The sequence below is a fragment of the Bufo bufo genome, chromosome 1 (genome assembly GCF_905171765.1).
Source record: "Bufo bufo chromosome 1, aBufBuf1.1, whole genome shotgun sequence".
In the NCBI taxonomy this organism is placed as follows: Eukaryota; Metazoa; Chordata; class Amphibia; order Anura; family Bufonidae; genus Bufo; species Bufo bufo.
In genome coordinates, this window is record NC_053389.1 from 441,913,560 (window position 1) to 441,928,429 (window position 14,870).

Here is a 14,870-nt window from a genome sequence, read left to right on the forward strand (position 1 = left end):
ACACTTCCTCTGCCAGTCAGGGGAATGTCAGCTCCAGTAAGCAGGGAATGAGGAGAGCAGGGCAGGCCAGACAGGTGCTGGTAGTGGGAGACTCCATTATTAGGGGAACAGATAGGGAAATCTGTCACAAAGACCGTGATCGCCAAACAGTGTGCTGTCTTCCTGGTGCTAGAGTTCGACACATCGCGGATCGGGTTGACAGATTACTGGGAGGGGCTGGAGAAGATCCAGCGATCATGGTTCATATCGGAACCAATGACAAAGTTAGAGGTAGGTGGACAGTCCTTAAAAATGATTTCAGGGATTTAGGTCAAAAGCTTAGGGCAAGGACCTCAAAGGTAATATTTTCCGAAATACTGCATGTACCACGAGCCACACAAGAAAGGCAGTGGGAGATTAGGGAGATTAACAAGTGACTCAAGAACTGGTGTAGGAAGGAGGGGTTTGGGTTCCTGAAGAACTGGGCCGACTTCTCTATCGGCTACAGGCTCTATCATAGGGACGGGCTGCACCTCAATGGGGAAGGGGCAGCTGTGCTGGGGAGAAAGATGGCTAGAAGGTTGGAGGAGTGTTTAAACTAGGGACTGGGGGGAGGGAAATTACACTATAGGAGGGAAAGATAGTGCAGATAGAGACCGGGGGCAAGGTAGTGGGACTGGGCGAGGAATGGAAGGAGGGACTAGAACAGTTCAGAAGGAAAGGTGTAGGGTAAAAAATATACATAAACCTCTCAAATGTATGTATACTAATGCCAGAAGCCTGACTAATAAAACTGGGGAGCTGGAATTAGTGATGTGTGAGGAGGACTATGACATAGTGGGAATAACTGAGACATGGCTGGATGATAGCTATGACTGGGCAGTTAATGTACAAGGTTACAGTCTGTTTAGAAAGGATCGTCAAAACCGGAGAGGGGGAGGGGTTTGCCTTTATGTAAAGACCTGTCTAAAGCCCACACTCCGTGAAGATATAAGTGAGGGACATGAACATGTGGAGTCACTGTGGGTAGAGATACATGGAGCTAAAAACAACAATAAATTACTAATAGGAGTTTACTATATACCACCTAATATACCAAAGTCCATAGAAAATCTACTACTAAACGAGATAGACAAGGCGGCAAATCATAATGAGGTGGTTATTATGGGGGACTTCAACTACCCAGATATAGACTGGGAAACTGAAACTTGTATATCTCATAAGGGAAACAGGTTCTTGGCAATAACCAAAGACAATTACCTCTACCAACTGGTTCAGGACCCGACTAGAGGGGCGGCCATACTGGACTTAGAATTAACCAATAGGCCTGACAGAACAACAGACGTGCAGGTTGGTGGACACCTGGGAAATAGTGACCATAAAGTAATGACCTTCCAATTATCATTCAAAAGAGCGTTTCTATAGGGAGGAACAAAAATACTAAACTTCAAAAAAGCTAAATTTAGCCAACTAAGAGAGGCCATAGGCCTAACTAACTGGGACAAAGTCCTCAAAAATAAAATACAGCCAAAAAATGGGATATCTTTAAAAACGTCCTAAAATCTCATTGTGAGAGGTACATACCGTATGGGAATAAAAAGGTAAAGGAACAAAAAGAAACCAATGTGGATAAATAGAACTGTAAAGAAAGCAATAAATGACAAAAAGAAAGCATATAAATCACTAAAACAGGAGGGTAGCACGGAAGCACTGAAAAACTATAAGGAAAAAAATAGAACATGTAAAAAACTAATAAAAGCGGCCAAACTACAGACCGAGAGATTAATTGCCAAAGAGAGTAAAACTAACCCTAAAATGTTCTTCAATTATATAAATGTTAAAAAGTATAAATCTGAAGGTGTCGGCCCTTTAAAGAGTAATGAGGGGGGAGTCGCAGAGAGCGACGAGGAGAAAGCAAAGCTGTTAAATATTTTTTTCTCCAATGTATTCACTGAGGAAAATAAACTGTCAGATGACATGCAGAATGTAAAAATAAATTCCCCATTAAAAGTGTCCTGTCTGACCCAGGAAGAAGTACATCAGCGACTTAAAAGATTAAAATAGACAAATCGCCAGGACCGGATGGCATACACCCCCGTATCCTAAGGGAATTAAGTAATGTCATAGCCAGACCCTTATTTTTTATATTTGCAGACTTTATACTGACAGGGAATGTCCCACAGGATTAGCGCATGGCAAATGTGGTGCCAATATTCAAAAAGGGTCCAAAAACAGAGCCTGGAAACTATAGGCCGGTAGGTTTAACATCTGTTGTGGGTAAACTGTTTGAAGGTTTTCTGAGAGATGCTATCTTAGAGCATCTCAACTGAAATAAGCAAATAACGCCATATCAGCATGGCTTCGTGAGGGATCAGTTTCTATGAGGAGGTAAGTTCTAGACTTGACAGCGGCGAATCAATGGATGTTGTATATCTGGACTTCTCCAAAGCATTTGACACCGTACCACATAAAAGGTTAGTATATAAAATGAGAATGCTCGGACTGGGAGAAAACGTCTGTATATGGGTAAGTAACTGGCTCAATGATAGAAAACAGAGGGTGATTATTAATGGTACACACTCAGATTGGGTCACTGTCACTAGTGGGGTACCTCAGGGGTCAGTATTGGGCCCTATTCTCTTCAATATATTTATTAATGATCTTGTAGAAGGCTTGCATAGTAAAATATCAATTTTCGCAGATGACACTAACAGGGATCTCAAGTCTCCCGGACGTTCAGGGAGTCTCCCGCTATTAGATAGCGGCTCCCTGACACCCGCATGTGAGACAATATATCCCGGAAAGGTTTACTGATAGCAGAGCAGAGAGATAAGAGAAGTGACAGATGACACAGAGTTTAGATTACAGGTTGAATTAACCCTTTAGGGTCAAATTGGCTTCTCAAGGAGATATATATGTTAAAGGCATCCCTTCTTCTGTCTCATTCAGTAACTATATAACTATTGAGAGAGATGTATTTTTTTTAAATGCATTTACACATTTAACCCTCCATTTTAATTATATTATTTACCCCAGTGTTAAATTCACCCCCCTGGATGCTTGTTTTTTTCCTACAGTGGGGTAGATAATGACACACAGGGTTTTAAAGAATAAACTTCCTGACTCAGACCAAGAGCCGACTCAGCGAGTCAGCAAGTGAATCGAAGAATCAGCGCATGCGCATTGCGCAACCTTAGCTTCGGTTCACTTGCTTCTTGTCAGCTCAGCGAATGAACCAAAGATTTGATTCATAAATCGGTTCATTTGAATGAACCGATTCATGTGAAAGATCTGAACTTCCCATCTCTAGTTTACTCGCAGTAAACCTTTCCGGCAACCTGTAGCAGTGTCCCCTTCTCGGCGCGTGCGCACAGTGCAAGAAGAAGCCGATGCCAGCAGTCCGCAACGGCGCATCAGGCTGAGCCTGTGTGCACACACGGGATCTCAAAGCGGGAGGAGGGGGAAGGAGGGAGAGGCGGCACTGAGGAGTAGAAGGCGGCGCTGGGCACGAACGGCGATGCGTGCGGCCGGGCACCATGCATCCACAGACCTCCCCTGCTTGGGCACCTTAATTCAATGATTGACAGGTTAGTAAAACCTTTTTTTCCGCAGAATAAAGCCACAAATAGCTTTTATAAGGCCACCTTAGAAATCAGAATGCTACCCTGGACATGAGCATATGTTTAGCTCACAGGGCTTATAGGTGGTGACAGAATCCCTTTAATCATATACATAAATATGATAATTTGGGGCAGGGTAATGAGCCCAGCACTCCACACTATAGAGCAAAGTGTGCAGATACTGCATATGTTTGGAAAATGTAATAAAAAGTTTGTGAAAGAAAAAAAAAAGAAAACCTCCCTGAAAGGAGAAGTGCACCTCCCTGAAATAAGTTTTTGCAGGTTGGGATGTCTGCACTAAACTGTGTAAAGTAATTTACACTGAAGAGGACAGTATACTACTACAGAGGGATCTGGATAGATTGGAGGCTTGGGCAGATAAGTGGCAGATGAGGTTTAACACTGACAAATGTAACGTTATGCACATGGGAAGGAATAATGCAAGTCACCCGTACATACTAAATGATAAAACACTCGATAACACTGACATGGAAAAGGATCTAGGAATTTTAATAAACAGCAAACTAAGCTGCAAAAAACAGTGTCAGGCAGCTGCTGCCAAGGACAATAAGATAATGGGTTGCATCAGAAGGGGCACTACCACTTTACAAATCGCTAGTCAGACCACACATGGAGTACTGTGTACAGTTCTGAACTCCTGTAAACAAGCAGACATAGCAGAGCTGGAGAAGGTCCAGAGGAGGGCAACTAAAGTAATAACTGGAATGGGGCAACTACAGTCCCCTGAAAGATTATCAAAATTAGGGTTATTCACTTTAGAAAAAAGACGACTGAGGGGAGATCTAATTAATATGTATAAATATATCAGGGGTCAGTACAGAGATCTATCCCATCATCTATTTATCCCCAGGACTGTGACTGTGACGAGGGGACATCCTCTGCGTCTGGAGGAAAGAAGGTTTGTACACAAACATAGAAGAGGATTTTTTACGGTAAGAGCAGTGAGACTATGGAACTCTCTGCCTGAGGAGGTGGTGATGGTGAGTACAATAAAGGAATTCAAGAGGGGCCTGGATGTATTTCTGGAGCGTAATAATATTACAGGCTATAGCTACTAGAGAGGGGTCATTGATCCAGGGAGTTATTCTGATTGCCTGATTGGAGTCGGGAAGGAATTTTTTATTCCCCTAAAGTGGGGAAAATTGGCTGCTACCTCACAGTTTTTTTTTTTGCCTTTCTCTGGATCAACTTGCAGGATAACAGGCCGAACTGGATGGACAGATGTCTTTTTTCGGCCTTATGTACTATGTTACTATGTAAAAAGCATCAATGTGGTAGGCAATAGCAAGTGCTCGGCGCTACTAAATCAGGTGCTCGGCAGCACCAAATCAGAAACCATATATCCTACCACTATCCCTGGGCTAGATGATGATGTGGTATTGAAGGACAGGGTGGGCAAAGAATTGTCCCTGATATTGCCCTAAAGGGGGTGCTATTCTGGCCCTGATAGCCTAACCACAGACCACCCGCCCTGATAAGAGCGATCCCGTCCGGAACCTTACCCTATATAAAAATGGCCCTAGTAAGCCCCTAGCCCCTAGGCCCCTAGGCCCCTGACTTCCAGGTGATCACTATATAGATCTATGTGTTTTTGACTTATTATAAAAGTATATTATAAGTATATCGCACCCCTCTGTGTATCACACCTATCGAAAGCACACCTATACCAGTCCTTAAAATGACTTTTGAGGCCCTATTAGCTAACGTTTGGTGTCCCTAACAGCCTGTCCCTGCTCCACACAGCACCCTGTCCCTACACTGGCAAAACACTGAATGTAAAATGGCAGCCAGATCAGGTTTATTTATAAGGTAGGGGGTATGTCCATGTGCTGAAACGTCTCAATTGGCTGTCCTGTACGACCTGATGGATGAGTCATGGGTCAAAGTTCTTCACAATGTAAAAGAATATGGCGGGCGCGAATATCTCCATATGTTCGGCGAATCGCGAACACGCAAAGTTCGTCGCAAAACGACCGCCGGGCGAACCGCAAGGCCATCTCTAATAGGAACAATCCTATTAAACCTTGCTGCACTGACTGGGCACCCAAATTGCCTTTATACAGCTCTGTAATTCCAGCAAACCATTCTTGTTTTTGCGGTGCAAGTGCTGTTTGATACAGCCATTAATAAGGTTTATTACAAGGAAATATTTCTACGTCTTATTTGCCCTTGTGCAGTGCAGTTAGTTAGCATTAGTGGCAAAAGCAAAATATATTTGCCGTTCAGCAGTGCAGTTATATGTTCTAAAGCCTTTTGTGGTGTGTGTAAGTGGAAACAGAAAAATATATTTGCCATTCAGCAGTGCATTTATTTGTTCTAAAGCCTTTTGTAGCGTGTATTAGTGGCAAAAGAAAAATATATTTGCCGTTCTGCGGTGCAGTTTTATGTTCTAAAGCCTTTTGTGGCGTGTATTAGTGGCAAAAGAGAAATATATTTGTAGTTCAGCGGTGCAGTTATATGTTCTAAAGCCTTTTGTGGCGTGTATTAGTGGCAAAAGTTAAATATATTTGCTGATCAGCAGTGCAGTTATATGTTCTAAAATTCAGTAACACAAGATAGAACCACGTTGCTCCTCGAATAGTGTCGCTCCGAACACTTCGGCAAATGCAGACTTTCAGAAATGCACCAATCACTGTTTTAGTGCTCCACACTTTGCTGGTAATCGTCTCTCCTATACACTGCGTGCAGAATTATTAGGCAAATGAGTATTTTGACCACATCATCCTCTTTATGCATGTTGTCTTACTCCAAGCTGTATAGGCTCGAAAGCCTACTACCAATTAAGCATATTAGGTGATGTGCATCTCTGTAATGAGAAGGGGTGTGGTCTAATGACATCAACACCCTATATTAGGTGTGCATAATTATTAGGCAACTTCCTTTTCTTTTTGCAAAATGGGTCAAAAGAAGGACTTGACAGGCTCAGAAAAGTCAAAAATAGTGAGATATCTTGCAGAGGGATGCAGCACTCTTAAAATTGCAAAGCTTCTGAAGCGTGATCATCGAACAATCAAGCGTTTTATTCAAAATAGTCAACAGGGTCGCAAGAAGCGTGTGGAAAAACCAAGGCGCAAAATAACTGCCCATGAACTGAGAAAAGTCAAGCGTGCAGCTGCCAAGATGCCACTTGCCACCAGTTTGGCCATATTTCAGAGCTGCAACATCACTGGAGTGCCCAAAAGCACAAGGTGTGCAATACTCAGAGACATGGCCAAGGTAAGAAAGGCTGAAAGACGACCACCACTGAACAAGACACACAAGCTGAAACGTCAAGACTGGGCCAAGAAATATCTCAAGACTGATTTTTCTAAGGTTTTATGGACTGATGAAATGAGAGTGAGTCTTGATGGGCCAGATGGATGGGCCCGTGGCTGGATTGGTAAAGGGCAGAGAGCTCCAGTCCGACTCAGACGCCAGCAAGGTGGAGGTGGAGTACTGGTTTGGGCTGGTATCCTCAAAGATGAGCTTGTGGGGCCTTTTCGGGTTGAGGATGGAGTCAAGCTCAACTCCCAGTCCTACTGCCAGTTTCTGGAAGACACCTTCTTCAAGCAGTGGTACAGGAAGAAGTCTGCATCCTTCAAGAAAAACATGATTTTCATGCAGGACAATGCTCTATCACACGCGTCCAAGTACTCCACAGCGTGGCTGGCAAGAAAGGGTATAAAAGAAGAAAATCTAATGACATGGCCTCCTTGTTCACCTGATCTGAACCCCATTGAGAACCTGTGGTCCATCATCAAATGTGAGATTTACAAGGAGGGAAAACAGTACACCTCTCTGAACAGTGTCTGGGAGGCTGTGGTTGCTGCTGCACGCAATGTTGATGGTGAACAGATCAAAACACTGACAGAATCCATGGATGGCAGGCTTTTGAGTGTCCTTGCAAAGAAAGGTGGCTATATTGGTCACTGATTTGTTTTTGTTTTGTTTTTGAATGTCAGAAATGTATATTTGTGAATGTTGAGATGTTATAATGGTTTCACTGGTAAAAATAAATAATTGAAATGGGTATATATTTGTTTTTTGTTAAGTTGCCTAATAATTATGCACAGTAATAGTCACCTGCACACACAGATATCCCCCTAAAATAGCTAAAACTAAAAACAAACTAAAAAGTACTTCCAAAAATATTCAGCTTTGATATTAATGAGTTTTTTGGGTTCATTGAGAACATGGTTGTTGTTCAATAATAAAATTAATCCTCAAAAATACAACTTGCCTAATAATTCTGCACTCCCTGTAGGTATCAAGATGAAAGAAGCAAAAAATTGTGTAGCACCGCAGTAGATGTTCAACGTCAGCTTTTTATTATACTCACAAAGATAAAATGAACATAGGTGCATCAAATTTTTAGACCAGTTTCCCATCTCTAACCCAACCCGGGTCGCTTCGTCAGGGGTGTATGTCCCGCCTTCCCAGGACATGCTTTTTCTAAAAAAAAGTTGTTCCTCCCATCATTTACATAAATATCTACAAATCATTCTACAAGCCATTAAAATTAAATTAGATATAAGGAAGCCTCTATAAACATTTTGAACCCTTTATAGTATTGAGCAGCATAGGCAACATTCAAATTCACAAATATTTGCCAATTCAGGAATTCGTGATTGGAAAAATCAGCAATGTAATACATGCATATCGCACACGCAGTTTCATTACCTATAACAATCAATCACACAAAGGATATATACCAAAAGCTGGGTATGTGCAAGCCAACAACCTATCCATGAGACAGGCACAGTCAGCATACCTTGCAATGGCAGACTTGTGCACTATGAAACATACAAGACCAGCTCTCTATCCAACAGGAGAGAGCCAGTAAGCCTCAATGTTGCTTCATTTGAGTTGGATGGCCTGGGGGACCTGCCCACCTAGATCATTATCATTAGGGTGACAAAAATAGTAAAAAATGTTTTGGATGCCAGCTAACTCTTCTCTCACTGCTTAGGAGTGCTGCATAAAAATTTTCAGTTTTAAGGATCCTAACATTATACTCAATACCCTTTTTATACTTTTGTCATGTAAACTCATTCGCATAAACATGGGCATATGGGAAAGAAATGCAAATTAGCAGAATCAGCCTTGTTTTTCAGCTGAAACACTATTTGCATGTCTTTCACATATGCCCAAGTTTATGCAAATGGCTGTACCTGTCTTATGGATAGGTTGTTGGCTTGCATATACCTGGCTTTTGGAATACAGTCTTTTTGTGATTGTCTGTTATATGCTGTTTATTGCGTGTTATAGGTAATGATTTGTTTTAAAAATAAAATAATATAGTATCTATAAAAAATAAATTTTTAATGATAAGTAGAAGAATATTAATAATGAAACTTTATTAATGATATGTAAAATAATAACTATAAAGAAAAAATCTTCGCGAATTCTTGAAGTGATAAAAATTCACGATTAGAATATTCACACTCAACACTTTTTTATATTTTATATTTCTCACATGTTCCTATATTCTTGCTTTTAATTTTCTCAGGGTCCGTCCCACATACTGAAGTCGACAAAGGCACTCCAGCATGTAGACAACCCACGGGTTTTCACAAGTTATTTCACCCTCAATTCTAAATTCACCACCGTTACTTTTGGATACCACTTTGTCTGCATTACGTATTTTGTCTTTTTTCTGGCGGTTTTTGCATGGCATGCAAAAGCCGCGCTATGTGAATACATGTTTTTTCTCTCCCCTTTTATCTGTGGATATACAGCTGTGTACAAGGTGATTCTTTAGACTAGGTGCCTTTTTGAATATAAAATCTGGATGTACTGGCAGAACTTTTCCTAAAATTGGGTCATTTTTTAGAACCGACCCGTTGTTCTTTATAGCATCTCCTTCCTGCACTCTTCCAGATCTCTCTTTTGGTAACCTTTTTCCAAAAAGCGCTCCTGTATTATATCACTCTGTTCCTTAGGTTTCTACTTCAGTGCAATTACAGTATACTCTTTTAAATTGCCCTTTAGGGATATTTTTAATCCACGGGCCATAATGACAACTTGTATTGTCTATACAGTGAAGAACAGAAGTATTTGAACACCCTGCGATTTTGTAAGTTCTACCACTTAGAAATCATGGAGGGGTCTGCAATTTATATTGTAGGTGCATTCCCACTTTGAGAGATAGAATTCAAAAATAATTGAGGAAATAACATTGTATGATTTTTTGTCTTGCACTGCTGAACATAAGTATTTGAACACCTGAGAAACAGCAATAATTCTGTCTCTCAAAGACCTGTTACTGTGCCTTTAAAAAGTCCACCTCTACTCCACTAATTGATCTAACTTAGTAGCACCTGTTTGAGCTCTTTAAAGACACCTGTCCACCCCACAGTCAGTCAGACGCCAACAACTACCATGGGCAAGACCAAAGAGCTGTCAAAAGACACCAGAGACAAAATTGTGGACCTCCACAAGGCTGGAAAGGGCTGCGGGGCAATTGGCAAGCAGCTAGGTGTAAATAGATCAACTGTTGGTGCAATTGTTAGAAAATAGAAGAAGCTAAAGATGACTGTCAGTCTACCTCGGACTGGGGCTCCATGCAAGATCTCACCTCGTGAGGTATCACTGATGATTAGAAAGGTGAGGAATCAGCCCAGAACTACAAGGGAGGAGCTCGTCAATGACATGAAGAGAGCTGGGACCACAGTTTCAAAGGCCACTGTCGGTAGAACAATACGCCGTCGTGGTTTAAAATCATGCATTGCACAAAAGGTTCCCCTGCTCAAGTCATCACATGTCCAGGCCTGTCTGAAGTTTTCCAATGACCATCTGGATAATCCAGAGGAGGCATGAGAGAAAGTCATGTGGTCAGATGAGAGCAAAGTAGAACTTTTTGGTCTAAACTTCACTCGTCGTGTTTGGAGGAAAAAGAATGATGAGTTGCATCCCAAGAACACCATCCCTACTGTGAAACATGGGGGTGGTAACATTATGCTTTGGGGTGCTTTTCTGCGAAGAAGACAGGACAACTGCACTGTATTAAGGAGAGGATGAATGGGGCCATTTATTGTGAGATTTTGAGCAACAACCTCCTTCCCTCAGTCAGAGCATTGAAGATGGGTCGTGGCTGGGTCTTCCAACATGACAACGACCCGAAGCACACAGCCAGGATAACCAAGAGGTGGCTCCGTAAGAAGCATTTCAAGGTTCTGGAGTAGCCTAGCCAGTCTCCAGACCTAAATCCAATAGAACATCTTTGGAGGGAGCTAAAACTCTGTGTTGCTCAGCGACAACCCCGAAACCTGACAGATCTAACGGAGATCTGTGTGGAGGAGTGGGCCAAAATCCCTGTTGCAGTGTGTGCAAACCTGGTCAAGAACTACAGGAAACGTTTGACCTCTGTGATTGCAAGCAAAGTCTTCTGTACCAAATATTAACACTGATTTTTTCAGGTGTTTAAATACTTATGTTCAGCAGTGAAAGACAAATAAATTCTTTAAAAATCATACAATGTGATTTCCTGAATTTTTTAATTCTGTCTCTCAGAGTGGGAATGTACCTACAATATGAATTTCAGACCCCTCCATGATTTCTAAGTAGGAGAACTTACAAAATCGCAGGGTGTTTAAATACTTCTGTTCCATCCTCACTGTATATGCAATGACATCCGTGGATTTAAAATATGTCTTAGTTTTCAGAGTATTATTTTCCACATAAATAGTGAGATCCAGAAAGTTAATGCTCTATGTTCTAAAGCCTTTTGTGTCGTGTATTAGTGGCAAAAGTAAAATATATTTGCTGTTCAGCAGTGCAGTTATATGTTCTAAAGCCTTTTTTGGTGTGTAATAGTGGCAAAAGTAAAATATATTTGCCGTTCAGCGGTGCAGTTATATGTTCTAAAGCCCTTCTTTGTGTGTATTAGTGTGAAAAAAAAGGCTTATTAGCCGATGTGTGGTGAAGTGAGAAAATGTTTTAATTTCCTTTTTATTTATTTATTTGATCTAACAGTATGTCAGACAGAGAAGTGCCAGGCCCTGCACAGGGGAGTGGCAGAGGCCTAAATGTTTCTGGCGCAGGCAGAGGTCACAGCAGAGTAAGGGGCCATCATTTTTTCCATCTGAACATATGATTCCTCCCTGCTTCTTGCTTGTGGGCCAATGAGTCATTGGCCCGCAAGCAACTTATGCAGGGAGGAATCATGACTTCAGATGGGAAAAAATGACGAATATTCTAAAAAACGAATATATGGCACTATACAAATAACTAGTGTATAACTAGTGTGAATATTCTAAAAGCAAATTTTTCTCACGAATATCGTAACTTCGAAAATTCACAAATAATTAGAATATAGTGTTATATATTAATTTTTTAGAATATTCGTCATTTTTTCCATCTGAAGTCATGATTCCTCCCTGCTTAAAGGGAACCTGTCACCAGTTTTATGGTGTCCTAATTAAGGGTAACATAAATAAGTGACTGATTCTCTTAGCAAAATGCTGGGTCACTTTCTTTAATTGACCCAGTCAATCTGCCAACATCTTGTATTGAAAAGCTCCAGCTGATAATGATGAGTCATGAAAATTTATGAGCTCCTGACTCTCCCCGCCTACCTACTGCTGATTGACAGTTATTTTCCATATGAATCAGCAGCAGGTGGGCAGGGGAGTGGCTATAGCTCTGAATTAAATAAACGCTGGACTCAATGACATCACGCTGGACTCAAATCAGCTCATTAGCATGCGGCATGTGCCATCTTGTGTGTATATTATGAGGTAACCATCTGTCACACCAGTAAGTGAATACATCTAAGGTACTTTTTAGTAGTTAATGATTGTATAAAATTTGTTAGATTATAATCAAATATCCACATGACAGGTTCCCTTTAAGTTGCTTGTGGACCAATGACTCTTTGGCCCACAAGCAATAAGCAGGGAGGAATCATGTGTTCAGATGGAAAAAAAAAGACAAATATTCAATATAACGAATATATAGCACTATATTCTAAATATTCATGAATTCTCGAAGTTGCGATATTCGCAAGAAAAATGTGCTTTTCGAATATTCAGGCTCAACACTAGTTATTTGTCAGTCGCCAGGACTACGGGATGAACGATGTCATTCCACTGCTTCATGTCCTGGAAGAGATGCTGGTAAATCTGGCTGGTCAGGGGACTGGAGACATGGCGTCTACATCTCACAGCCACATGAGCCCTGTGCGGGCTGAACTGGAGGACATTTGTCACGACCGCTATCCCAGCAGCAGTCGTGTCGCACCAGACGGAGGGGAAGGGGGACCCTTATCTACGGATGGGAAATAGAATGGCCACCCCTGACTAACCCTCAGCTGGCACCTGTCTGCCCTGATACCCTAGATGGGGTGTGAACCCGTGCGGCGAGCAGGATGCCTAAAACCCTCAGTCGCCCTAACTAGACTGGACTGGGGAAAGGCCGATGGGAGCGCTAGTCACCATCACTCACGTCTAGGAAAACAACAGGGGAAGACAGCAACAAACAATCTATAGCAGTGATAGACTTATCCAGTCACGAGCAGAGAAGGCGATCCCAAACACGACAGTCCACGCCGGACAAGAGCTCCACAGCAACACCATCAAACGATCTCCTTCCAAGGTCAGAGTAGCACTGGTAGTAAGGACTATATCTGGCAATGACTGCAAGTGAAAGTGAAACTAATATAGTAGCTGGGAGTGGCAGACAGGACTCACCTGAGGAGGATGCCTACAAACTCCCAGTCAGGACAAAAAGGTTCACAAGGCAAAACCCAGATGACATACCCTGAACCACGGAGCAAACTCACAAGCTATCGCGAGTAGCAAGTCGCTGCGACCTTCTCCTCCCAGACCTGTCTGGATCAGTCACAGTCGTGACAGTACCCCCCTTTCTACGAGGGGCCCCTGGACCCTCAAGACCAGGCCTCTCCGGATGGGAGCTATGAAAAGCCCGAATGAGTCTGTCCGCTTTTATCTCTGATGCTGGAACCCACATTCTCTCTTCGGAACCATAACCTTTCCAGTGCACCAGGTACTGAAGAGAGCGGCGAACATAATGGGAATCAACAATCTTTTCTACCTGAAACTCAAGACTGCCATCAACAACCACCGGTGGAGGCGGTAGTGGCAATGGTTCAGGAGGTTCTACATATCTCTTAAGCAGAGATCTGTGGAAGACGTTATGGATCCTTAGAGTCTGAGGTAGCTCCAGACGAAAAGCCACCGGGTTAATGATCTTAATTACCCTATAAGGACCAATAAATCTCGGACCTAATTTCCACGAGGGAACCTTCAACTTGATATTTCTGGTAGACAACCACACCAAGTCATTCACCCCAAGGTCCGGACCTTCAGAGCGCTTCCTATCAGCCGCACGTTTGTATCTACCACCAATTCTCTTCAAACTTTCTTGCACACTCTGCCACACTGAAGAAAGTGAAGACGCAAATCGTTCCTCCTCGGGAATCCCAGACGGCCCCCCCTCACTAAACGTACAAAACTCAGGATGGAAACCATACGCACCAAAAAATGGTGACTTATCGGTGGATTCTTGACGACGATTATTAATGGCAAACTCGGCTAACAGTAAATAAGATGACCATTCCTCCTGATTTTCGGAAACAAAGCATCTCAAATATGTCTCTAGGTTTTGATTGGTACGTTCAGTCTGACCGTTGGACTGTGGATGGAAAGATGAAGAAAACGACAGATGAACCCCTAAACGAGAACAAAAAGCTTTCCAAAATTTAAAAACGAATTGGGTACCACGATCCGAAACAATATCGGAAGGGACCCCGTGAAGCTTCACGATGTGGTCAATAAAAACCTGAGCCAGTGTGTTAGCATTAGGCAATGCGGCAAGAGCAATAAAGTGCACCATTTTGCTGAATCTGTCAACAACTACAAGAATAACAGTCTTCCCCGCTGATACTGGTAGATCCGTAATGAAATCCATTGACAGGTGCGTCCAAGGCCTGTTGGGGATGGCCAGAGGTAAAAGACGCCCTGCCGGACGAGTATGATCTACCTTAGAACGAGCACAGGTAGCACATGCAGACACAAAATTCAACACCTCCTGGCGCCATTTAGGCCACCAGAACCGACGAGACACTAACTCAGAGGTTGCCCTACTACCTGGGTGTCCTGCCAGTGTGGAGTTATGGTGTTCTTTTAGTATCTCCAGTCGTAAATTTTCTGGCACAAACAGTTTACCCGAGGGGCAGGAGGCCGGGGCGTCCCCCTGAGCTTCCAACACCCTCCCCTCCAAACCTGAGTGTAATGCAGAGACCACCACCCC